Consider the following 23,111-nt stretch of genomic DNA (forward strand, 5'->3'; position numbering starts at 1 on the left):
TTAAAGTTTTCAAAGTTTGAGTTTTCAAACTTTGAGTTTTCAAAGTTTAATTTTTCAAAGTTTTCAAAGTTTAATTTTTTCAAAGTTTTCAAAGTTTGATTTTTCAAAGTTTTCAAAGTTTCATTTTTTCAACGTTTTCAACGTTTTCAAGGTTTGATTTTTCAGTTTTCTGTTTCATTTTTCAAAGTTTTCAACTTCATTTTTCCACAAGTCAAGAAGCCGAAAAGTGCCGCAGCTCATCGCCCACGGCCACACCACCCTGAAAGTGCCGGATCTTGTCTGATCTCAGAAGTGATACAGGGTCTGGCCTGGTTAGTACCTGGATGGGAGACCGCCTGGGAATACCAGGTGTCGTAGGCTTTTCAACTTTATTTTGCCACAGCATCGCCGACAAGTCATGGAGCCAAATGGTGCTGCTATGCTTTGCCTATAGCCACACTACCCTGAAAGTGCATGCTCTCGTCTAATCTGTGAACGGATACAGGGTCAGGCTTGGTTGGTACCTGGATGGGAGACTGCCTGAGAAGTTTTCAAAGCTTCGTTTTTTCAAGGTTGATTTTTTAAAGTTTTCAAAGTTTGAGTTTTAAAACTTTGAGTTTTCAAAGTTTTCAAAGTTTAATTTTTTCAAAGTTTTCAAAGTTTGATTTTTCAAAGTTTTCAAAGTTTCATTTTTTCAACGTTTTCAACGTTTCATTTTTTCAACGTTTTCAAGGTTTGATTTTTCAAAGTTTTCAAAGTTTCATTTTTCAGTGTTCAGTTTCAGCTTTTCAAAGTTTTCAACTTCATTTTTCCACAGTGCCGCTGACAAGTCAAGAAGCCGAAAAGTGCCGCTGTTCATCGCCTACGGCCACACCACCCTGAAAGTGCCTGATCTCAGAAACGATACGGGTCGGGCCTGGTTAGTACTTGGATGGGATACCGCCTGGGAATACCAGGTGTTGTAGGCTTTTCAGCTTTTTCAACTTTATTTTGCCACAGCATCGCCGACAAATCATGGAGCCAAAAGGTGCTGCTATTCTTTGCCTATAGCCACACTACCCTAAAAGTGCCTGCTCTCGTCTGATCTGTGATGTAATACAGGGTCAGGCCTGTTTATTACCTGGATGGGAGACGTCCTGAGAAGTTTTCATAGCTTCATTTTTTCAACTTTTTCAAGGTTTGATTTTTTAAAGTTTTCAAAGTTTGTGTTTTCAAAGTTTGAGTTTTCAAACTTTGAGTTTTCAAAGTTTAATTTTTCAAAGTTTTCAAAGTTTAAGTTTTTTCAAAGTTTTCAAAGTTTGATTTTTCAATGTTTTCAAAGTCTGATTTTTCAAAGTTTTTAAAGTTTCATTTTTTCAACGTTTTCAAGGTTTGATTTTTCAAAGTTTTCAAAGTTTCATTTTTTCAACGTTTTCAACGTTTTCAAGGTTTGATTTTTCAAAGTTTTCAAAGTTTTCAAAGTTTCATTTTTCAGTTTTCTGTTTCATTTTTCAAAGTTTTCAACTTCATTTTTCCACAGTGCCGCTGACAAGTCAAGAAGCCGAAAAGTGCCGCAGTTCATCGCCCACGGCCACACCACCCTGAAAGTGCCTGATCTCGTCTGATCTCAGAAGTGATACAGGGTCGGGCCTGGTTAGTACCTGGATGGGAGACCGCCTGGGAATACCAGGTGTCGTAAGCTTTTCAAAGTTTTCAACTTTATTTTACCACAGCATCGCCGACAAGTCATGGAGCCAAAAGGTGCTGCTATTCATCGCCTATAGCCACACTACCCTGAAAGTGCATGCTCTCGTCTGATCTGTGAAGTGATACAGGGTCAGGCCTGGTTGGTACCTGGATGGGACACCGCCTGAGAAGTTTTCAAAGCTTCATTTTTTCAAGGTTGATTTTTTAAAGTTTTCAAACTTTGAGTTTTCAAACTTTGAGTTTTCAAAGTTTTCAAAGTTTTATTTTTCAAAGTTTTCAAAGTTTAATTTTTTCAAAGTTTTCAAAGTTTTATTTTTCAAAGTTTTCAAAGTTTCATTTTTTCAACGTTTTCAAGGTTTGATTTTTCAAAGTTTTCAAATTTTCAGTTTTTTCAACGTTTTCAACGTTTTCAAGGTTTGATTTTTCAAAGTTTTCAAAGTTTAATTTTTCAGTTTTCAGTTTCAGCTTTTCAAAGTTTTCAACTTCATTTTTCCACAGTGCCACTGACAAGTCAAGAAGCCGAAAAGTGCCACAGTTCATCGCCCGTGGCCACACCACCCTGAAAGTGCCTGATCTCGTCTGATCTCAGAAGTGATACAGGGTTGGGCCTGGTTAGTACCTGGATGGGAGACAGCCTGGGAATACCAGGTGTCTCAAAGTTTTCAACTTTATTTTGCCACAGCATCGCCGACAAGTCATGGAGCCAAAAGGTGCTGCTATTCATCGCCTATAGCCACACTACCCTGAAAGTGCATGATCTGTGAAGTGATACAGGGTCAGGCCTGGTTGGTACCTGGATGGGAGACCGCCTGAGAAGTTTTCAAAGCCTTGTTTTTTCAAGGTTGATTTTTTAAAGTTTTCAAAGTTTGAGTTTTCAAAGTTTGAGTTTTCAAAGTTTTCAAAGTTTAATTTTTCAAAGTTTAATTTTTTCAAAGTTTTCAAAGTTTGATTTTTCAAAGTTTTCAAAGTTTCATTTTTCAAAGTTTTCAAAGTTTCATTTTTTCAACGTTTTCGAGGTTTGATTTTTCAAAGTTTTCAAAGTTTCATTTTTTCAATGTTTTCAACGTTTCATTTTTTCAACGTTTTCAACGTTTCATTTTTCAAAGTTTTCAAAGTTTCATTTTTCAGTTTTCAGTTTCAGCTTTTCAAAGTTTTCAACTTCATTTTTCCACAATGCCGCTGACAAGTCAAGAAGCCGAAAAGTGCCGCAGTTCATCGCCTGCGGCCACACCACCCTGAAAGTGCCTGATCTCGTCTGATCTCAGAAGTGATACAGGGTTGGGCCTGGTTAGTACCTGGATGGGAGACAGCCTGGGAATACCAGGTGTCTCAAAGTTTTCAACTTTATTTTGCCACAGCATCGCCGACAAGTCATGGAGCCAAAAGGTGCTGCTATTCATCGCCTATAGCCACACTACCCTGAAAGTGCATGATCTGTGAAGTGATACAGGGTCAGGCCTGGTTGGTACCTGGATGGGAGACCGCCTGAGAAGTTTTCAAAGCCTTGTTTTTTCAAGGTTGATTTTTTAAAGTTTTCAAAGTTTGAGTTTTCAAAGTTTGAGTTTTCAAAGTTTTCAAAGTTTAATTTTTCAAAGTTTAATTTTTTCAAAGTTTTCAAAGTTTGATTTTTCAAAGTTTTCAAAGTTTCATTTTTCAAAGTTTTCAAAGTTTCATTTTTTCAACGTTTTCGAGGTTTGATTTTTCAAAGTTTTCAAAGTTTCATTTTTTCAATGTTTTCAACGTTTCATTTTTTCAACGTTTTCAACGTTTCATTTTTCAAAGTTTTCAAAGTTTCATTTTTCAGTTTTCAGTTTCAGCTTTTCAAAGTTTTCAACTTCATTTTTCCACAATGCCGCTGACAAGTCAAGAAGCCGAAAAGTGCCGCAGTTCATCGCCTGCGGCCACACCACCCTGAAAGTGCCTGATCTCGTCTGATCTCAGAAGCGATACAGGGTCGGGCCTGGTTAGTACCTGGATGGGAGACCGCCTGGGAATACCAGGTGTTGTAAGCTTTTCAAAGTTTTCAACTTTATTTTGCCACAGCATCGCCGACAAGTCATGGAGCCAAAAGGTGCTGCTAATCTTCGCCTATAGCCACACTACCCTGAAAGTGCATGCTCTCGTCTGATCTGTGAAGTGATACAGGGTCAGGCCTGTTTGGTACCTGGATGGGAGACCGCCTGAGAAGTTTTCAAAGCCTTGTTTTTTCAAGGTTGATGTTTTTTAAGTTTTCAAAGTTTGAGTTTTCAAACTTTGAGTTTTCAAAGTTTTCAAAGTTTAATTTTTTCAAAGTTTTCAAAGTTTGATTTTTCAAAGTTTTCAAAGTTTTCAAAGTTTCAAATTTTTCAAAGTTTCATTTTTTCAACGTTTTCAAGGTTTGATTTTTCAAAGTTTTCAAAGTTTCATTTTTTCAACGTTTTCAACGTTTTCAAGGTTTGATTTTTCAAAGTTTTCAAGGTTTGATTTTTCAAAGTTTTCAGTTTCAGCTTTTCAAAGTTTTCAACTTCATTTTTCCACAGAGCCGCTGACAAGTCAAGAAGCCGAAAAGTGCCGCTGTTCAACGCCTACGGCCACACCACTCTGAAAGTGCCTGATCTCGTCTGATCTCAGAAGCGATACAGGGTCGGGCCTGGTTAGTACCTGGATGGGAGACCACCTGGGAATACTAGGTGTCGTAGGAATTTCAACGTTTTCAACTTTATTTTGCCACAGCATCGCCGACAAGTCATGGAGCCAAAAGGTGCTGTTATTCTTTGCCTTTAGACACACTACCCTGAAAGTGCCTGCTCTCGTCTGATCTGTGAAGTAATACAGGGTCAGGCATGGTTAGTACCTGGATGGGAGACCGCCTGAGAAGTTTTCAAAGCTTCGTTTTTTCAACTTTTTCAAGGTTGATTTTTTAAAGTTTTCAAAGTTTGAGTTTTCAAACTTTGAGTTTTCAAAGTTTAATTTTTTCAAAGTTTTCAAAGTTTGATTTTTCAAAGTTTTCAAAGTTTGATTTTTCAAAGTTTTCAAAGTTTAATTTTTTCAACGTTTTCAACGTTTTCAAGGTTTGATTTTTCAAAGTTTTCAAAGTTTAATTTTTCAGTTTTCTGTTTCATTTTTCAAAGTTTTCAACTTCATTTTTCCACAAGTCAAGAAGCCGAAAAGTGCCGCAGCTGATCGCCCACGGCCACACCACCCTGAAAGTGCCTGATCTCGTCTGATCTCAGAAGTGATACAGGGTCTGGCCTGGTTAGTACCTGGATGGGAGACCGCCTGGGAATACCAGGTGTCGTAGGCTTTTCAACGTTTTCAACTTTATTTTGCCACAGCATCGCCGACAAGTCATGGAGCCAAATGGTGCTACTATTCTTTGCCTATAGCCACACTACCCTGAAAGTGCATGCTCTCGTCTAATCTGTGAAGTGATACAGGGTCAGGCTTGGTTGGTACCTGGATGGGAGACCGCCTGAGAAGTTTTCAAAGCTTCGTTTTTTCAAGGTTGATTTTTTAAAGTTTTCAAAGTTTGAGTTTTAAAACTTTGAGTTTTCAAAGTTTTCAAAGTTTAATTTTTTCAAAGTTTTCAAAGTTTGATTTTTCAAAGTTTTCAAAGTTTCATTTTTTCAACGTTTTCAACGTTTCATTTTTTCAACGTTTTCAAGGTTTGATTTTTCAAATTTTTCAAAGTTTCATTTTTCAGTTTTCAGTTTCAGCTTTTCAAAGTTTTCAACTTCATTTTTCCACAGTGCCGCTTACAAGTCAAGAAGCCAAAAAGTTCCGCTGTTCATCGCCTACGGCCACACCACCCTGAAAGTGCCTGATTTCGTCTGTTCTCAGAAGCGATACGGGTCGGGCCTGGTTAGTACTTGGATGGGAGACCGCCTGGGAATACCAGGTGTTGTAGGCTTTTCAGCTTTTTCAACTTTATTTTGCCACAGCATCGCCGACAAATCATGGAGCCAAAAGGTGCTGCTATTCTTTGCCTATAGCCACACTACCCTAAAAGTGTCTGCTCTCGTCTGATCTGTGAAGTAATACAGGGTCAGGCCTGTTTATTACCTGGATGGGAGACGTCCTGAGAAGTTTTCATAGCTTCATTTTTTCAACTTTTTCAAGGTTTGATTTTTTAAAGTTTTCAAAGTTTGTGTTTTCAAAGTTTGAGTTTTCAAACTTTGAGTTTTCAAAGTTTAATTTTTCAAAGTTTTCAAAGTTTAAGTTTTTTCAAAGTTTTCAAAGTTTGATTTTTCAATGTTTTCAAAGTTTGATTTTTCAAAGTTTTTAAAGTTTCAGTTTTTTCAACGTTTTCAAGGTTTGATTTTTCAAAGTTTTCAAAGTTTTCAAAGTTTCATTTTTCAGTTTTCTGTTTCATTTTTCAAAGTTTTCAACTTCATTTTTCCACAGTGCCGCTGACAAGTCAAGAAGCCGAAAAGTGCCGCAGTTCAACGCCCTCGGCCACACCACCCTGAAAGTGCCTGATCTCGTCTGTTCTCAGAAGTGATACAGGGTCGGGCCTGGTTAGTACCTGGATGGGAGACCGCCTGGGAATACCAGGTGTCGTAAAGTTTTCAACTTTATTTTGCCACAGCATCGCCGACAAGTCATGGAGCCAAAAGGTGCTGCTATTCATCGCCTATAGCCACACTACCCTGAAAGTGCATGCTCTCGTCTGATCTGTGAAGTGATACAGGGTCAGGCCTGGTTGGTACCTGCATGGGAGACCGCCTGAGAAGTTTTCAAAGCTTCATTTTTTCAAGGTTGATTTTTTAAAGTTTTCAAAGTTTGATTTTTCAAAGTTTTCAAAGTTTTATTTTTCAAAGTTTTCAAAGTTTCATTTTTTCAACGTTTTCAAGGTTTGATTTTTCAAAGTTTTCAAAGTTTCAGTTTTTTCAACGTTTTCAACGTTTTCAAGGTTTGATTTTTCAAAGTTTTCAAACTTTCATTTTTCAGTTTTCAGTTTCAGTTTTTCAAAGTTTTCAACTTCATTTTTCCACAGTGCCGCTGACAAGTCAAGAAGCCGAAAAGTGCCGCAGTTCATCGCCTACGGCCACACCACCCTGAAAGTGCCTGATCTCGTCTGATCTTAGAAGCGATACAGGGTCGGGCCTGGTTAGTACCTGGATGAGAGACCGCCTGGGAATACCAGGTGTCGTAGTCTTTTCAAAGTTTTCAACTTTATTTTGCCACAGCATCGCCGACAAGTCATGGAGTCAAAAGGTGCTGCTATTCATCGCCTATAGCCACACTACCCTGAAAGTGCCTGCTCTCGTCTGATCTGTGAAGTGATACACGGTCAGGCCTTGTTAGGTTTTTTCAAAGTTTGATTTTTCAAAGTTTTCAAAGTTTTCAAAGTTTGATTTTTTCAATGTTTTCAAGGTTTGATTTTTCAAAGTTTTCAAGGTTTGATTTTTCAAAGTTTTCAAAGTTTCAGTTTTTTCAATGGTTTCAACGTTTTCAAGTTTTGATTTTTCAAAGTTTTCAAACTTTAATTTTTCAGTTTTCAGTTTCAGTTTTTCAAAGTTTTCAACTTCATTTTTCCACAGTGCCGCTGACAAGTCAAGAAGCCGAAAAGTGCCGCAGTTCATCGCCTACAGCCACACCACCCTGAAAGTGCCTGATCTCGTCTGATCTTAGAAGCGATACAGGGTCGGGCCTGGTTAGTACCTGGATGAGAGACCGCCTGGGAATATCAGGTGTCGTAGGCTTTTCAAAGTTTTCAACTTTATTTTGCCACAGCATCGCCGACAAGTCATGGAGTCAAAAGGTGCTGCTATTCATCGCCTATAGCCATACTACCCTGAAAGTGCCTGCTCTCATCTTATCTGTGAAGTGATACAGGGTCAGGCCTGGTTAGTATCTGGATGCAAGACCGCCTGAGAAGTTTTCAAAGATTCCGTTTTTCAACTTTTTCAAGGTTTGATTTTTTAAAGTTTTCAAAGTTTGAGTTTTCAAAGTTTGAGTTTTCAAAGTTTGAGTTTTCAAAGTTTGAGTTTTCAAAGTTTGAGTTTTCAAAGTTTGAGTTTTCAAAGTTTGAGTTTTCAAAGTTTGAGTTTTCAAAGTTTGAGTTTTCAAAGTTTTCAAAGTTTAATTTTCAACGTTTTCAAAGTTTAATTTTTTCAAAGTTTTCAAAGTTTGATTTTTCAAAGTTTTCAAAGTTTGATTTTTCAAAGTTTTCAAAGTTTCATTTTTTCAACTTTTTCAAGGTTTGATTTTTCAAAGTTTTCAAAGTTTCATGTTTTCAAAGTTTTCAACGTTTTCAACGTTTTCAAGGTTTGATTTTTTAAAGTTTTCAAAGTTGAATTTTTCAGTTTTCAGTTTCATTTTTCAAAGTTTTCAACTTCATTTTTCCACAGTGCCGCTGACAAGTCAAGAAGCCGAAAAGTGGGCGTGGTCTGATGGCGTGCTGAGAGGGTGCACTAACTGATCTCTCCCGGGTAGAGCCGACATCTTTAGCTATTTCTCAGCTTCCCGACAGCCTGCACGATGGGGAAACATTACAAAAAAGCAGAACTAAGCACCCACGCGACTGCACAGAACAGCCAAAGCTCTATGTCGCCATTTCACCACAAACGCCACAGCTCCAGAACGGCTAAACATCTGCCCAAGATGGCGGAGGGCGCAGGCCGCAGCCCCAGCCCATCTGGCTCCGTGGCCTCGGAATACAGCACGGCGTCGGTCCCGCCGGACTTGCAAGCTATACTGGCTACTCTTCCCACTAAGGAGGACTTCAGGGCCATGGCCAAGACTATCCAAGAGGCACACAAGGCGGACCTGGCTGAGATCAAGGCCGACATTCGGGCCATAGGAGAAGCCCAAGGTATGCTTGAAAATAGGCTTGAAGTAACAGAGAAGGCCCACAATACCCTCATCCATAGGGTTAACGACCACCACAAATTTATCTATCTCCTACGCAAGCACATGGAGGATTTGAATAACAGGGGTCAGCGCAATAATTTGCGTATTCGGGGCATTCCTGAATCGGTCTCAGCTGCGGACTTACCTAATACCCTGCGCACCCTCTTTAACGCTATTCTTGAGGTCGATGCAGACACCCCCTTGGAACTGGACAGGGCCCACAGATCTTTGGGGTCCTTCAACAACAGGTCCGACAAACCCAGGGATGTTATCTGCTGCGTCCACAAACATACGACCAAGGAAGCAATAATACGGAAAATGCGCAACACCGAGACATTCAAGTTTGAGGACTATGAGGTGTCCATCTTTCAGGACTTGGCCTGGCTCACTATTCAGCAAAGACGACTACTGAAACCACTCACCGTGGTTCTTCGGAACAAAAATATCGCATACAGATGGGGCTTCTCCTTTGCTCTCCTAGCCACCAAGAATGGCAAACAGTATAGCTTGCGGGAACCAGATGAAGCTGAGGCATTCTGCGCCTCACTGGACTTACCGTTGCCTGATTTGCAAGGCTGGAGAGAGCTGGCTTATAATGGCGATTTTCTGGACCCACTTCCTTTGCAATCTTGGCAACTTTCTCACAAAAAACGTAAACAACTAGAAGATGCAGCTTCTGATAGATCTAACTGAAGGACAGTGACTGGAACCATCCCTGCTCATTTTCCTCCCACAGGTGGCTCCCTTGCCTGGAAGACTGAGTGCTGGCTTATATTGGAGATTCTCTGGACTTACTTCCCTCATAATTTTGGCAACTTTTTCACAAAATGAGAAAACAACTAGAAGATGCAACTTTTGGAAGATCCAACTGTAGGACGGTGACTGGAAGCATCCTTAATTATTTTCTTCCTACAGGTGACTCCCCTGACTGGACGACTGAGATCCTTATTTCTGTACAGATGGAGACTTTGCATCGCTATCCTGGTGAAGGCATTGTTTACACTGCGATTGTCGAGAGTTCAAAAGCAAACTATTGTCACTCCGCACCCTCGACTGAGATTCTTCAAGATTCCCATCATCTGCCCTATCGCCCTGTCCGTTTTTTTTTTTTTTATGAGACTCGTCGCCCCTGTTCCTTTCTCCCCTATATATTTTGCCTTCCTGTTACTGATCTTGTGTTTTAATTTCCATTTATGCATTTTTTACAGTATAGCGTTAGTTGGCACTAGGCGATTGCAGTCTAACGTGGAAGATTCCTTACCCCCCCCCCTCAGGAGAGAGAAAGAAAGGGGAAGGGGAAAGGGGGGAGGAGGAAGGAAGGAAAGGGAAGAAGGAAAGGGAAAAAAAGATAAAAAGAAAGGAAAAAGAAGGGGGAAGGAAAGGGGACAAGGAGGGGAAAAAAAGAAGGGAACTAGACAAGGAAAGGGAAAGAAAGAGGAAGAAGGAAGAAGAAGAAAAAAAAGGAAAAAAAAGATAAAGGAAAAAGAAAAAAAAGTAAAGAAAAAAATTGAATTACGGAATAACAATTTGACAATTTAAAACCAAAAAAAAGAGGAAATAAAAAAAAAAAAAGCAACAAAAGGGAAAGGAAGGAAGGGAAAAGGAAAGGAAAAAAGAAAGAAAAAAGGGAAGGGAAAGAAAAAAGGAAAAAAGGGAACGGCAGAGTCGAACAAAAAATAATAAAAAATCCAGACCAAAGGGGGTAACACTTACCATATGGCTCCTCTTTTTGCTATCCCACCCTTCTCCCCGCACTCACTTCCTACTTTGGCACTGGGAGGTCCACTGTTCCATCACAGTTTTAGTTGTTCTGAACAGTTTACTCAACCATTTTCCCCAGATAGCGTTTTGCTCTCTGTGAAAGGCTCTGTCCCGGGAGGGCAGAAGTTTATTACTGTTTTCTCTATTCTGTTTTTTCCCACGGCGGCGCTTTCGCCCGCAACCCCACGATTGCACCAATGGGGCTACCATGGCCAGCTAGTTTTTTAGCTGAAATTGTGTTTTGGTTATATTCTCATGTCTCTGTTTCTACACTTTTCTACTCTCCACTACCTACTCTCTCTTCTGTTCCTTCTCCCACCACGGCTCTCTCTGATTACTCCTTTTACCTCAAACAGATATACCATACGGGGGAGCATCTCTGGAGGCGAGACCTTCTGAGCCGGACACTACCTCTCCACACCAATGTGTGATTTAACCATTGGATCCTTGAACGTCAGGGGCCTGAACACACCACTCAAACGCCACAATCTACTCAGAGATATGAAACGCCTAAAGGTAAACATTATGTTTGTGCAAGAAACCTATTTTAAAAGACAAAATGTTCCACTCCTCAAATTTCGGGGTTTCCAACTGCTTAGACATAGCCTGCCTTTGACCTCCAAAATCAGAGGGACCATGATTTTAATTGCTGACTCTCTAGGTTTCTCTATACAGGACACTAAATCGGACTCACTCTGCAGGTTTATTATAATTAAAGGCCACATACAGAATGTAACCTACACACTAGCTTCAGTGTACCTTCCACCTACTGATCAACACCAAGCTCTCCTTGCAACCCTCCAGGCCCTCTCTGAGATAGCGGCAGGTACAGTAATAATCGGAGGCGACCTGAATGTTATCTTAGAACCCACCCTTGATTCCTCGTCAGGTCGCTCCAGCATGTCCCATAGGAACCTAGAGGCAATCAAGTCCCAACTTAGAAAACATACTCTTATGGATACATGGCGGCTGATCAACCCTACTGGCCGTGACTATACTTACTACTCTCAACCCCACCAAGTGTATAGTAGACTAGATTATATTATGATTAACCACCAAGAAATCCCTAACCTTCAAAAAGCACACATCGACGTAATCTCCTGGTCCGACCACGCTCCCAATACTTGTACCCTCAAAAGACATACTTCACTAAGGAAAACTACACGCTGGAAATTTAATGAATCCCTCCTTAGAGATCCGGCCATTAAACAACTCGTTATCCAATCCCTCCAACACTATTTTGCTGAGAATAAAACTGAAGGCCTCTCCCCCTGGACGATCTGGATGGCCCATAAATGTGTCATTCGAGGGGAACTGATCAAACACGGTGCCAGGAAAAAAGCTAGCCACCTAGCCAAAACTCAAGATCTCATAACGAAAATTCATAATCTAGAGAGCCAGCATAAACAATCCCACCTCAACCGAGTCCTTGAGGATCTCACTATAGCTAGACAACAATTACGAGACCTCCACTCTTCTTACCACAATAGAGCCATAGAATTATGCAAATCGCTATACTTTGAACATGGCAACAAATGTAGCCGCATACTAGCCTCTGCGCTTAGGATGAAACAGCTCAGGAATCACATTACCAAACTGAGAAAACCTGGAGGTTCTTTAGCGACCTCTACTGTAGATATAGCTGATACCTTCACACACTTTTATACTAAGCTCTACCAACTTCACTCTCCCCCCAAATTCCCACCACCTCATATCCAAGCATGCAAAGACTATATTGCAGAGGCTGCCTTGCCCAAGATCACAGACGATGAAAAGCGTATTTTGGATTCCCCTTTGTCCTTAGAGGAATTTCTGCTGGCCCTCAAAACCACTAAATCTGGTAAAGCCCCAGGCCCGGACGGCCTTACTATTTCATACTACAAAGAACTGAGTGATCAACTCTTGCCCCATTTCCTAGAAGCGGCTAACTCCATCTCCCCTACGATAGTAGTCCCCCCCGAGGCTTTAGAGGCCCATATCTCTCTTATACATAAAAAAGGCAAGGACCCTGCAGACCCTGGTAGCTACAGGCCCATTTCTCTTCTGAACACTACGCAAAAGTACTTGCCAACCGTCTCATACAGATAGCTCCTACAATAATTTCTCCAGAACAAGTGGGCTTTATTCCAGGGAGAGAGGCAAGAGATAATCTTAATAGACTTTTCAGTATCACACACTACTGTAAGCGAAACAACACCCCTCTCATGCTTCTCTCCCTGGATGCAGAAAAAGCCTTTGACCGGCTGGACTGGTCATTCTTACACGCCACTCTTGTAGACTTCAACTTAGGCCCTAATCTTCGCAATTGGATTTCTGCTTTGTACACCCAGCCCTCTGCCAAATTATTAGTCAACGGTCACCTCTCAGACTCCATACAAATAAAAAACGGAACGCGTCAGGGCTGCCCCCTCTCCCCAATCCTATTTGTTCTCTCAATAGAAAGCCTTCTTAACAGGATACGCTTGAATCCCAATATTCAAGGAATACAAAGTGATAAAACAATACACAAAACTGCAGCATTTGCTGATGACCTGCTCATTTTTGTTAGGCAACCCAGAATCTCCCTCCCCAATCTTATGGCTGAACTTCGGCTCTTTAACTCGGTGAGTGATTTCAAAGTCAATTTGTCCAAGTCAGTAGCCCAAAATGTATCAATCCCTAACCTAGAATACACTGATCTGATGACTAACTTTCCCATAAAAAACACATCGTCCGCGTTTACCTACCTAGGTATGAAGATATTTTCTGATTTAAAAACTACGGTGAAACGGAATTACTCAGACTTCCTGTTAGCAGTTAAACAGGACCTTAAAACATGGCAGCGACCATCATTCTCTTGGATAGGCAAGGTTAATATTCTTAAAATGAATGTTTTACCACGTTTCCTATATATCTCTCAGTCTTTGCCATATCCCCCACCCCCTGGCATGCTTAAGGAATTGACGGCACTCACTACCAAATTTATCTGGGCCAATAAAACACAGAGTACAGCTAGATCAACGCTTACAGCCCCCAAAGACCAAGGCGGTCTGAGTCTTCCAGATTGGGCAGCCTACCATAAAGCTGATTAGATGCTTGGACTGGGCATTCCATAGACGCAATAAACTATGGGTGAGAGTTGAACAAAATTCAGCAGTTTCCCCCCATTGGGCTATCCAATGGCTTTCACCACAAACTAGAGTGATTCTCGATAAAGGCGATACCAAGCTTACATACACCCTTCAGATTTGGGACTCTCTCACCAAAACTGGTAAATGGCTGAACAGTCCAACGTTACATACCCCAGTCATCGGTAACCCCTCTTTTACCCCAGGTTTAGATCTTAGCTACTACAAGGGATGGGCTATCGACCTTCACCAAAGCGCCTCCTCCTTCTATAATGGCAACACTCTTAAAACTTTGGAAGCACTGATACCAAACCGCCCGATTACAGACCTAGACCGATTTAAACACAGACAAATTTCACATTTCATACACTCCTATTGCCCCCATAACATTGTAAGGCCAGACCCGACACCTATCGAACGTATATGGCTCTCTGCAACGGCGCCCCCGAGAGGCCTATCTACTCTATATAAACTCATCCAGCACTTGCATCCAGACCCATCACCAAAATTGAAGGACAAATGGGAAAGGGAATTGGGCACACCCATAGCGACCGAGACCTGGAGTAGAATAATTAAATTTACTCATAAAACCTCCAGATGTACAAAGCTTCAGGAACTTAATTACAAATTGCTAACACAATGGTACCGTACTCCAACTAAACTGGCCAAGATATTTCCCTCCGCTTCACCTTTATGTTGGAGATGTAAGCAACACCCTGGGACGCTCATTCATATCTTCCACTCCTGCCCTTCCCTTAGTGGCTATTGGACTTCTATCCGGGATACTATTGAAACAATTACGGGCGATACCATTCCCAACACTGCACTAGCTCTTTTACTACACGACACTACTCATTCACTGAAAGGCTATCGGAAATCCCTCACACTTATTCTATTGGACACAGCGAAAACCCTAATTCCCCTCCACTGGAAATCCACCTCAAGCCCAACTGTCAAAGACTGGCTGGTCAAGGTAAAAGAGATCCAGAAATTTGAGGAGCTTAAGTCTAACTCAGAAAAAGATACGTCTCAGTTTACAAAGAAATGGTACTATTGGTTCCAATTTATGGAAACGGACCAATTTAAAATGTGGTTAGGGACTCAATGACCTCTGAGTGGTGTGGGCTCAAACCAGACCTTCAGGGTGTTCAGGCAACCTTCTACACTCATATTGCTAAGCAACACTTGACTCCTCGCTTATTCAGGGTCAATGTCTTTCCGAGATACCTCGCCTCCGGAGCTGGCTCTTCCTCCCTCCTGTCTCGCGTTATGAGAGATAGTCAGGTATGTACCTTTACTTACCATTTGCAAAGCCCACTGATCCGTGTTGGGAACCCCCTATTCCCTCTCTATCTTTCTTCCCCCTCTTTTTCTTTTCTTTCCTGGCTCTAACCAGGTTTCATACATAGTAGACACAAGGTTGTTTTCCCTTTTTCTTTTTCTCTCTTTTGAAGATGGGGGAATGGTGATTTACCTATACTTCCTGGATTTACTTTGTAGGGCCGTAGCTGCCCCTTGCAACCGCTACTTCAGGAACCTAACATTCCCTACCGTGTATGCCACTAAGGGTTCCATCAGCACCCCCCTATTCCTACTATTGACTATGGACTATTATGTTTTTATTTCTTATTGTGTCATTGTGTACTACTGTGCTGTTGTTTTATGTGCTGAAAAATTTCTCAATAAAAAGACAAATTGAAGAAGCCGAAAAGTGCCGCTGTTCATTGCCTACGGCCTCACCACACTGAAAGTGCCTGATCTCGTCTGATCTCAGAAGAGATACAGGGTCGGGCCTGGTTAGTACCTGGATGGGAGACCGCCTGCGAATACCAGGTGTCATAAGATTTTCAAAGTTTTCAACTTTATTTTGCCACAGCATCGCCGACAAGTCATGGAGCCAAAAGGTGCTGCTTTTCATTGCCTATAGCCACACTACCCTGAAAGTGCCTGCTCTCGTCTGATCTGTGAAGTGATACAGGGTCAGGCCTGGTTAGTACCTGGATGGGAGACTGCCTGAGAAGTTTTCAAAGCATCATTTTTTCAACTTTTTCAAGGTATGATGTTTCAAAGTTTTCAAAGTTTAATTTTTTCAAAGTTTTCAAAGTTTGATTTTTCAAAGTTTTCAAAGTTAGATTTTTCAAAGTTTTCAAAGTTTAATTTTTTCAACGTTTTCAACGTTTGATTTTTCAAAGTTTTCAAAGTTTAATTTTTCAGTTTTCAGTTTCAGTTTTTCAAAGTTTTCAACTTCATTTTTCCACAGTGCAGCTGACAAGTCAAGAAGCCGAAAAGTGCTGCTGTTCATCGCCTAATGCCACACCACCCTGAAAGTGCCTGCTCTCGTCTGATCTGTGAAGTGATACAGGGTCAGGCCTGGTTAGTACCTGGATGGGAGACTGCCTGAGAAGTTTTCAAAGCATCATTTTTTCAACTTTTTCAAGGTTTGATGTTTCAAAGTTTTCAAAGTTTAATTTTTTCAAAGTTTTCAAAGTTTGATTTTTCAAAGTTTTCAAAGTTAGATTTTTCAAAGTTTTCAAAGTTTCATTTTTTCAACGTTTTCAAGGTTTGATTTTTCAAAGTTTTCAAAGTTTCATTTTTTCAACGTTTTCAACGTTTCATTTTTTCAACGTTTTCAACGTTTGATTTTTCAAAGTTTTCAAAGTTTAATTTTTCAGTTTTCAGTTTCAGCTTTTCAAAGTTTTCAACTTCATTTTTCCACAGTGCCGCTGACAAGTCAAGAAGCCGAAAAGTGCCGCTGTTCATCGCCTACGGCCACACCACCCTGAAAGTTCCTGATCTCGTCTGATCTCAGAAGCGATACGGGTCGGGCCTGGTTAGTACTTGGATGGGAGACCGCCTGGGAATACCAGGTGTTGTAGGCTTTTCAGCTTTTTCAACTTTATTTTGCCACAGCATCGCCGACAAATCATGGAGCCAAAAGGTGAGGCGATTCATCGCCTATAGCCACACTACCCTGAAAGTGCCTGCTCTTGTCTGATCTGTGAAGTGATACAGGGTCGGGCCTGGTTAGTACCTCGATGGGAGACCGCCTGCGAATACCAGGTGTCATAAGCTTTTCAAAGTTTTCAACTTTATTTTGCCACAGCATCGCCGACAAGTCATGGAGCCAAAAGGTGCTGCTTTTCGTCGCCTATAGTCACACTACCCTGAAAGTGCCTGCTCTCGTCTGATCTGTGAAGTGATACAGGGTCAGGCCTGGTTAGTACCTGGATGGGAGACCGCCTGAGAAGTTTTCAAAGCATAATTTTTTCAACTTTTTCAAGGTTTGATGTTTCAAAGTTTTCAAAGTTTAATTTTTTCAAAGTTTTCAAAGTTTGATTTTTCAAAGTTTTCAAAGTTTCATTTTTTCAACGTTTTCAACGTTTGATTTTTCAAAGTTTTCAAAGTTTAATTTTTCAGTTTTCAGTTTCAGTTTTTCAAAGTTTTCAACTTCATTTTTCCACAGTGCAGCTGACAAGTCAAGAAGCCGAAAAGTGCTGCTGTTCATCGCCTAAGACACACCACCCTGAAAGTGCCTGCTCTCGTCTGATCTGTGAAGTGATACAGGGTCAGGCCTGGTTAGTACCTGGATGGGAGACTGCCTGAGAAGTTTTCAAAGCATCATTTTTTCAACTTTTTCAAGGTTTGATGTTTCAAAGTTTTCAAAGTTTAATTTTTTCAAAGTTTTCAAAGTTAGATTTTTCAAAGTTTTCAAAGTTAGATTTTTCAAAGTTTTCAAAGTTTCATTTTTTCAACGTTTTCAACGTTTCATTTTTTTCAACGTTTTCAACGTTTCATTTTTCAAAGTTTTCAAAGTTTCATTTTTCAGTTTTCAGTTTCAGCTTTTCAAAGTTTTCAACTTCATTTTTCCACAGTGCCGCTGACAAGTCAAGAAGCCGAAAAGTGCCGCTGTTCATTGCCTACGGCCACACCACCCTGAAAGTGCCTGATCTCGTCTGATCTCAGAAGCGATACGGGTCGGGCCTGGTTAGTACTTGGATGGGAGACCGCCTGGGAATACCAGGTGTTGTAGGCTTTTCAGCTTTTTCAACTTTATTTTGCCACAGCATCGCCGACAAATCATGGAGCCAAAAGGTGCGGCGATTCATCGCCTATAGCCACACTACCCTGAAAGTGCCTGCTCTTGTCTGATCTGTGAAGTGATACAGGGTCGGGCCTGGTTAGTACCTGGATGGGAGACCGCCTGCGAATACCAGGTGTCATAAGCTTTTCAAAGTTTTCAACTTTATTTTGCCACAGCATCGCCGACAAGTCATGGAGCCAAAAGGTGCTGCTTTTCATCGCCTATAGTCACACTACCCTGAAAGTGCCTGCTCTCGTCTGATCTGTGAAGTGATACAGGGTCAGGCCTGGTTAGTACCTGGATGGGAGACTGCCAGAGAAGTTTTCAAAGCTTCATTTTTTCAACTTTTTCAAGGTTTGATGTTTCAAAGTTTTCAAAGTTTAATTTTTTCAAAGTTTTCAAAGTTTGATTTTTCAAAGTTTTCAAAGTTAGATTTTTCAAAGTTTTCAAAGTTTCATTTTTTCAACGTTTTCAAGGTTTGATTTTTCAAAGTTTTCAAAGTTTCATGTTTTCAACGTTTTCAACGTTTTCAACGTTTGATTTTTCAAAGTTTTCAAAGTTTAATTTTTCAATTTTCCGTTTCAGTTTTTCAAAGTTTTCAACTTCATTTTTCCACAGTGCCGCTGACAAGTCAAGAAGCCGAAAAGTGCTGCTGTTCATCACCTAAGGCCACACCACCCTGAAAGTGCCTGATCTCGTCTGATCTCAGAAGCGATACGGGGTCGGGCCTGGTTAGTACCTGGATCGGAGACCGCCTGGGAATACCAGGTGTCGTAGGCTTTTCAAAGTTTTCAACTTTATTTTGCCACAGCATCGCCGACAAGTCATGGAGCCAAAAGGTGCGGCTATGCATCGCCTATAGCCACACTACCCTGAAAGTTCCTGCTCTTGTCTGATCTGTGAAGTGATACAGGGTCAGGCTTGGTTAGTACCTGGATGGCAGACCGCCTGAGAAGTTTTCAAAGTTTCATTTTTTCAACTTTTTCAAGGTTTGATTTTTTAAAGTTTTCAAAGTTTGAGTTTTCAAAGTTTGAGTTTTCAAAGTTTAAAAAGTTAAATTTTTCAAAGTTTTCAAAGTTTAATTTTTTCAATGTTTTCAATGTTTGATTTTTCAAAGTTTTTAAAGTTTCATTTTTTCAACGTTTTCAAGGTTTGATTTTTCAATGTTTTCAAAGTTTGAGTTTTCAAAGTTTGAGTTTTCAAGGTTTTCAAAGTTTCATTTTTTCAAAGTTTTCAAAGTTTAATTTTTCAAAGTTTTCAAAGTTTAAATTTTTCAAAGTTTTCAAAGTTTGATTTTTCAATGTTTTCAAAGTTTGATTTTTCAAAGTTTGTAAAGTTTCATTTTTTCAACGTTTTCAAGGTTTGATTTTTCAAAGTTTTCAAAGTTTCATTTTTTCTACGTTTTCAACGTTTTCAAGGTTTGATTTTTCAAAGTTTTGAAAGTTTAATTTTTCAGTTTTCTGTTTCATTTTTCAAAGTTTTCAATTTCATTTTTCCACAGTGCCGCTGACAAGTCAAGAAGCCAAAAAGTGCTGCTATTCATCTCTTACGGCCACACCACCCTGAAAGTGCCTGATCTCGTATGATCTCAGAAGTGATACAGGGTCGGGCCTGGTTAGTACTTGAATGGGAAACCGCCTGGGAATACCAGGTGTCAAAGGCTTTTCAAAGTTTTCAACTTTATTTTGCCACAGCATCGCCGACAAGTCATGGAGCCAAAAGGTGCTGCTATTCATCGCCTATAGCCACACTACCCTGAAAGTGCATGCTCTCGTCTGATCTGTGAAGTGATACAGGGGCAGGCCTGGATGGGAGACTGGATGGGAGACCGCCTGAGAAGTTTTCAAAGCTTCGTTTTTTCAAGGTTTGATTTTTTAAAGTTTTCAAAGTTTGAGTTTTCAAAGTTGGAGTTTTCAAAGTTTGAGTTTTCAAAGTTTGAGTTTTCAAAGTTTAATTTTTCAAAATTTTCAAAGTTTGATTTTTCAAAGTTTTCAAAGTTTCATTTTTTCAACGTTTTCAAGGTTTGATTTTTCAAAGTTTTCAAAGTTTCATTTTTTCAACGTTTTCAACGTTTTCAAGGTTTAATTTTTCAAAGTTTTCAAAGTTTAATTTTTCAGTTTTCTGTTTCATTTTTCAAAGTTTTCAACTTCATTTTTCCACAGTGCCGCTGACAAGTCAAGAAGCCGAAAAGTGCCGCTGTTCATCGCCTATGGCCACACCACCCTGAAAGTGCCTCATCTCGTCTGATCTCAGAAGCGATACAGGGTCGGGCCTGGTTAGTACCTGAAGGTGCTGCTATTTATCGCCTATAGTCACACTACCCTGAAAGTGCCTGCTCTCGTCTGATCTGTGAAGTGATAAAGAGTCAGGCTTGGTTAGTACCTGGATGGGAGACCGCCTGCGAAAGTTTTGTTTTTTCAACTTTTTCAAGGTTTGATTTTTTAAAGTTTTCAAAGTTTGAGTTTTCAAACTTAGAGTTTTCAAAGTTTTCAAAGTTTAATTTTTCAAAGTTTTCAAAGTTTAATTTTTTCAATGTTTTCAAAGTTTGATTTTTCAAAGTTTTCAAAGTTTGATTTTACAAAGTTTTTAAAGTTTCATTTTTTCAACGTTCAAACCTTCAAAGTTAAATTTTTTCAATGTTTTCAAAGTTTGATTTTTCAAAGTTTTCAAAGTTTGAGTTTTCAAAGTTTGAGTTTTCAAACTTTGAGTTTTCAAAGTTTTCAAAGTTTAATTTTTCAAAGTTTTCAAAGTTTAATTTTTTCAATGTTTTCAAAGTTTGATTTTTCAAAGTTTTCAAAGTTTGATTTTACAAAGTTTTTAAAGTTTCATTTTTTCAACGTTCAAACCTTCAAAGTTTAATTTTTTCAATGTTTTCAAAGTTTGATTTTTCAAAGTTTTCAAAGTTTGAGTTTTCAAAGTTTGAGTTTTCAAACTTTGAGTTTTCAAAGTTTTCAAAGTTTAATTTTTCAAAGTTTTCAAAGTTTAATTTTTTCAATGTTTTCAAAGTTTGATTTTTCAAAGTTTTCAAAGTTTGATTTTTCAAAGTTTTCAACGTTTTCAAGGTTTGATTTTTTAAAGTTTTCAAACTTTGAGTTTTCAAAGTTTAATTTTTCAAAGTTTTCAAAGTTTAATTTTTTCAAAGTTTTCAAAGTTTGATTTTTCAAAGTTTTCAAAGTTTGACTTTTCAAAGTTTTTAAAGTTTCATTTTTTCAACGTTTTCAAGCTTTGATTTTTTAAAGTTTCATTTTTTCAAAGTTTTCAACGTTTTCAAGGTTTGATTTTTCAAAGTTTTCAAAGTTTAATTTTTCAGTTTTCTGTTTCATTTTTCAAAGTTTTCAACTTCATTTTTCCACAGTGCCGCTGACAAGTCAAGAAGCCGAAAAGTGCCGCTGTTCATTTCCTACGGCCACACCACCATGAAAGTGCCTGATCTTGTCTGTTCTCAGAAGCGATACAGTGTCGGGCCTGGTTAGTACCTGGATGGGAGAACGCCAGGGAATACCAGGTGTCATAGGCTTTTCAAAGTTTTCAACTTTATTTTGCCACTGCATCGCTGACAAGTCATGGAGCCAAAAGGTGCTACAGTACATCGCCTATAGCCACACTACCCTGAAGTGCCTGCTCTCGTCTGATCTGTGAAGTGATACAGGGTTAGTACCTGGATGGGATCTGTGAAATGATACAGGGTTAGTACCTGGATGGGAGACCGCCTGAGAAGTTTTCAAAGCTTCGTTTTTTCAAGGTTTGATTTTTTAAAGTTTTCAAAGTTTGAGTTTTCAAAGTTTTCAAAGTTTAATTTTTTCAAAGTTTTCAAAGTTTGATTTTTCAAAGTTTTCAAAGTTTGATTTTTCAAAGTTTTCAAAGTTTCATTTTTTCAACGTTTTCAAAGGTTTGTTTTTTCAACGTTTTCAAGGTTTTTCAAAGTTTTGAAGGTTAATTTTTCAGTTTCAGTTTTTCAAAGTTTTCAACTTCATTTTTCCACAGTGCCGCTGACAAGTCAAGAAGCCGAAAAGTGCCGCAGTTCATCGCCTACGGCCACACCACCCTGAAAGTGCCTGATCTCAGAAGCGATGCAGGGTCGGGCCGGGTTAGTACCTGGATGGGAGACCGCCTGGGAATACCAGGTGTCATAGGCTTTTCAAAGTTTTCAACTTTATTTTGCCACAGCATCGCCGACAAGTCATGGAGCCAAAAGGTGCTGCTATATGTCGGCTATAGCCACACTACCCTGGAAGTGCCTGCTTTCGTCTGATCTGTGAAGTGATACAGGGTCAGGCTTGGTTAGTACCGCCTGAGAAGTTTTCAAAGCTTCATTTTTTCAACTTTTTCAAGGTTTGATTTTTTAAAGTTTTCAAAGTTTGAGTTTTCAAAGTTTGAGTTTTCAAAGTTTTCAAAGTTTGATTTTTCAAAGTTTTCAAAGTTTAATTTTTTTAATGTTTTCAAGGTTTGATTTTTCAAAGTTTTCAAAGTTTGATTTTTCAAAGTTTTCAAAGTTTAATTTTTTTAATGTTTTCAAGGTTTGATTTTTCAAAGATTTTAAAGTTTCATGTTTTCAACGTTTTAAACGTTTTCAAGGTTTGAATTTTTAAAGTTAAATTTTTCAGTTTTCAGTTTCATTTTTCAAAGTTTTCAACTTCATTTTTCCACAGTGCCGCTGACAAGTCAAGAAGCCAAAAAGTGCCGCTGTTCATCACCTGCAGCCACACCACCCTGAAAGTGCCTGATCTCTGAAGCGATACAGGGTCGGGCCTGGTTAGTACCTGGATGGGAGACCGCCTGGGAATACCAGGTGTCGTAGGCTTTTCAAAGTTTTCAACTTTATTTTGCCACAGCATCGCCGACAAGTCATGGAGCCAAAAGGTGCATCTACACTACCCTGAAAGTGCCTGCTCTTGTCTGATCTGTGAAGTGATACAGGGTCAGGCCTGGTTAGTACCTGGATGGGAGACCGCCTGAGAAGTTTTCAAAGCTTCATTTTTTCAACTTTTTCAAGGTTTGATTTTTTAAAGTTTTCAAAGTTTGAGTTTTCAAAGTTTGAGTTTTCAAAGTTTGAGTTTTCAAAGTTTTCAAAGTTTAATTTTTTCAAAGTTTTCAAAGTTTGATTTTTCAAAGTTTTCAAAGTTTGATTTTTCAAAGTTTTCAAAGTTTAATTTTTTTAATGTTTTCAAGGTTTGATTTTTCAAAGATTTTAAAGTTTCATGTTTTCAACGTTTTAAACGTTTTCAAGGTTTGAATTTTTAAAGTTAAATTTTTCAGTTTTCAGTTTCATTTTTCAAAGTTTTCAACTTCACTTTTTCCACAGTGCCGCTGACAAGTCAAGAAGCCAAAAAGTGCTGCTATTCATCGCCTACGGCCACACCACCCTGAAAGTGCTTGATCTTGTCTGATCTCAGAAGTGATACAGGGTTGGGCCTGGTTAGTACCTTGATGGGAGACCGCCTGGGAATACCAGGTGTCGTAGGCATTTCAAAGTTTTCAACTTTATTTTGCCACAGCATCGCCGACAAGTCATGGAGCCAAAAGGTGCTGCTGTTCATTTCACACTACCCTGAAAGTGCATGCTCTTGTTTGATCTGTGAAGTGATACAGGGTCAGGCCTGGTTGGTACCTGGATGGGAGACCGCCTGAGAAGTTTTCAAAGCTTCGTTTTTTCAACTTTTTCA

General features: G+C 39.6%; 20 pseudogenes; all 20 read left to right on the plus strand.

The window, feature by feature from the left end:
• The first annotated feature begins 241 nt into the window (after positions 1-241).
• On the plus strand, positions 242-360 carry LOC121398422 (annotated as a pseudogene).
• A 479-nt stretch (positions 361-839) lies between these two features.
• Positions 840-947, plus strand: LOC121398457 (annotated as a pseudogene).
• A 594-nt stretch (positions 948-1,541) lies between these two features.
• Positions 1,542-1,660, plus strand: LOC121398383 (annotated as a pseudogene).
• Positions 1,661-2,206: 546 nt separating this feature from the next.
• On the plus strand, positions 2,207-2,325 carry LOC121398444 (annotated as a pseudogene).
• A 557-nt stretch (positions 2,326-2,882) lies between these two features.
• LOC121398437 lies at positions 2,883-3,001 on the plus strand (annotated as a pseudogene).
• Positions 3,002-3,558: 557 nt separating this feature from the next.
• On the plus strand, positions 3,559-3,677 carry LOC121398382 (annotated as a pseudogene).
• Positions 3,678-4,227: 550 nt separating this feature from the next.
• On the plus strand, positions 4,228-4,346 carry LOC121398390 (annotated as a pseudogene).
• A 483-nt stretch (positions 4,347-4,829) lies between these two features.
• Positions 4,830-4,948, plus strand: LOC121398389 (annotated as a pseudogene).
• A 488-nt stretch (positions 4,949-5,436) lies between these two features.
• On the plus strand, positions 5,437-5,554 carry LOC121398420 (annotated as a pseudogene).
• A 540-nt stretch (positions 5,555-6,094) lies between these two features.
• On the plus strand, positions 6,095-6,210 carry LOC121398433 (annotated as a pseudogene).
• A 473-nt stretch (positions 6,211-6,683) lies between these two features.
• On the plus strand, positions 6,684-6,802 carry LOC121398393 (annotated as a pseudogene).
• A 428-nt stretch (positions 6,803-7,230) lies between these two features.
• LOC121398412 lies at positions 7,231-7,349 on the plus strand (annotated as a pseudogene).
• A 7,744-nt stretch (positions 7,350-15,093) lies between these two features.
• LOC121398448 lies at positions 15,094-15,212 on the plus strand (annotated as a pseudogene).
• A 916-nt stretch (positions 15,213-16,128) lies between these two features.
• On the plus strand, positions 16,129-16,246 carry LOC121398392 (annotated as a pseudogene).
• A 1,036-nt stretch (positions 16,247-17,282) lies between these two features.
• LOC121398391 lies at positions 17,283-17,400 on the plus strand (annotated as a pseudogene).
• A 709-nt stretch (positions 17,401-18,109) lies between these two features.
• Positions 18,110-18,228, plus strand: LOC121398423 (annotated as a pseudogene).
• Positions 18,229-18,992: 764 nt separating this feature from the next.
• LOC121398425 lies at positions 18,993-19,111 on the plus strand (annotated as a pseudogene).
• Positions 19,112-21,475: 2,364 nt separating this feature from the next.
• LOC121398429 lies at positions 21,476-21,584 on the plus strand (annotated as a pseudogene).
• Positions 21,585-22,140: 556 nt separating this feature from the next.
• LOC121398464 lies at positions 22,141-22,249 on the plus strand (annotated as a pseudogene).
• A 544-nt stretch (positions 22,250-22,793) lies between these two features.
• On the plus strand, positions 22,794-22,912 carry LOC121398381 (annotated as a pseudogene).
• Positions 22,913-23,111: the final 199 nt, after the last annotated feature.

Source organism: Xenopus laevis, chromosome 9_10L (genome assembly GCF_017654675.1).
Source record: "Xenopus laevis strain J_2021 chromosome 9_10L, Xenopus_laevis_v10.1, whole genome shotgun sequence".
NCBI classification, from domain to species: Eukaryota; Metazoa; Chordata; class Amphibia; order Anura; family Pipidae; genus Xenopus; species Xenopus laevis.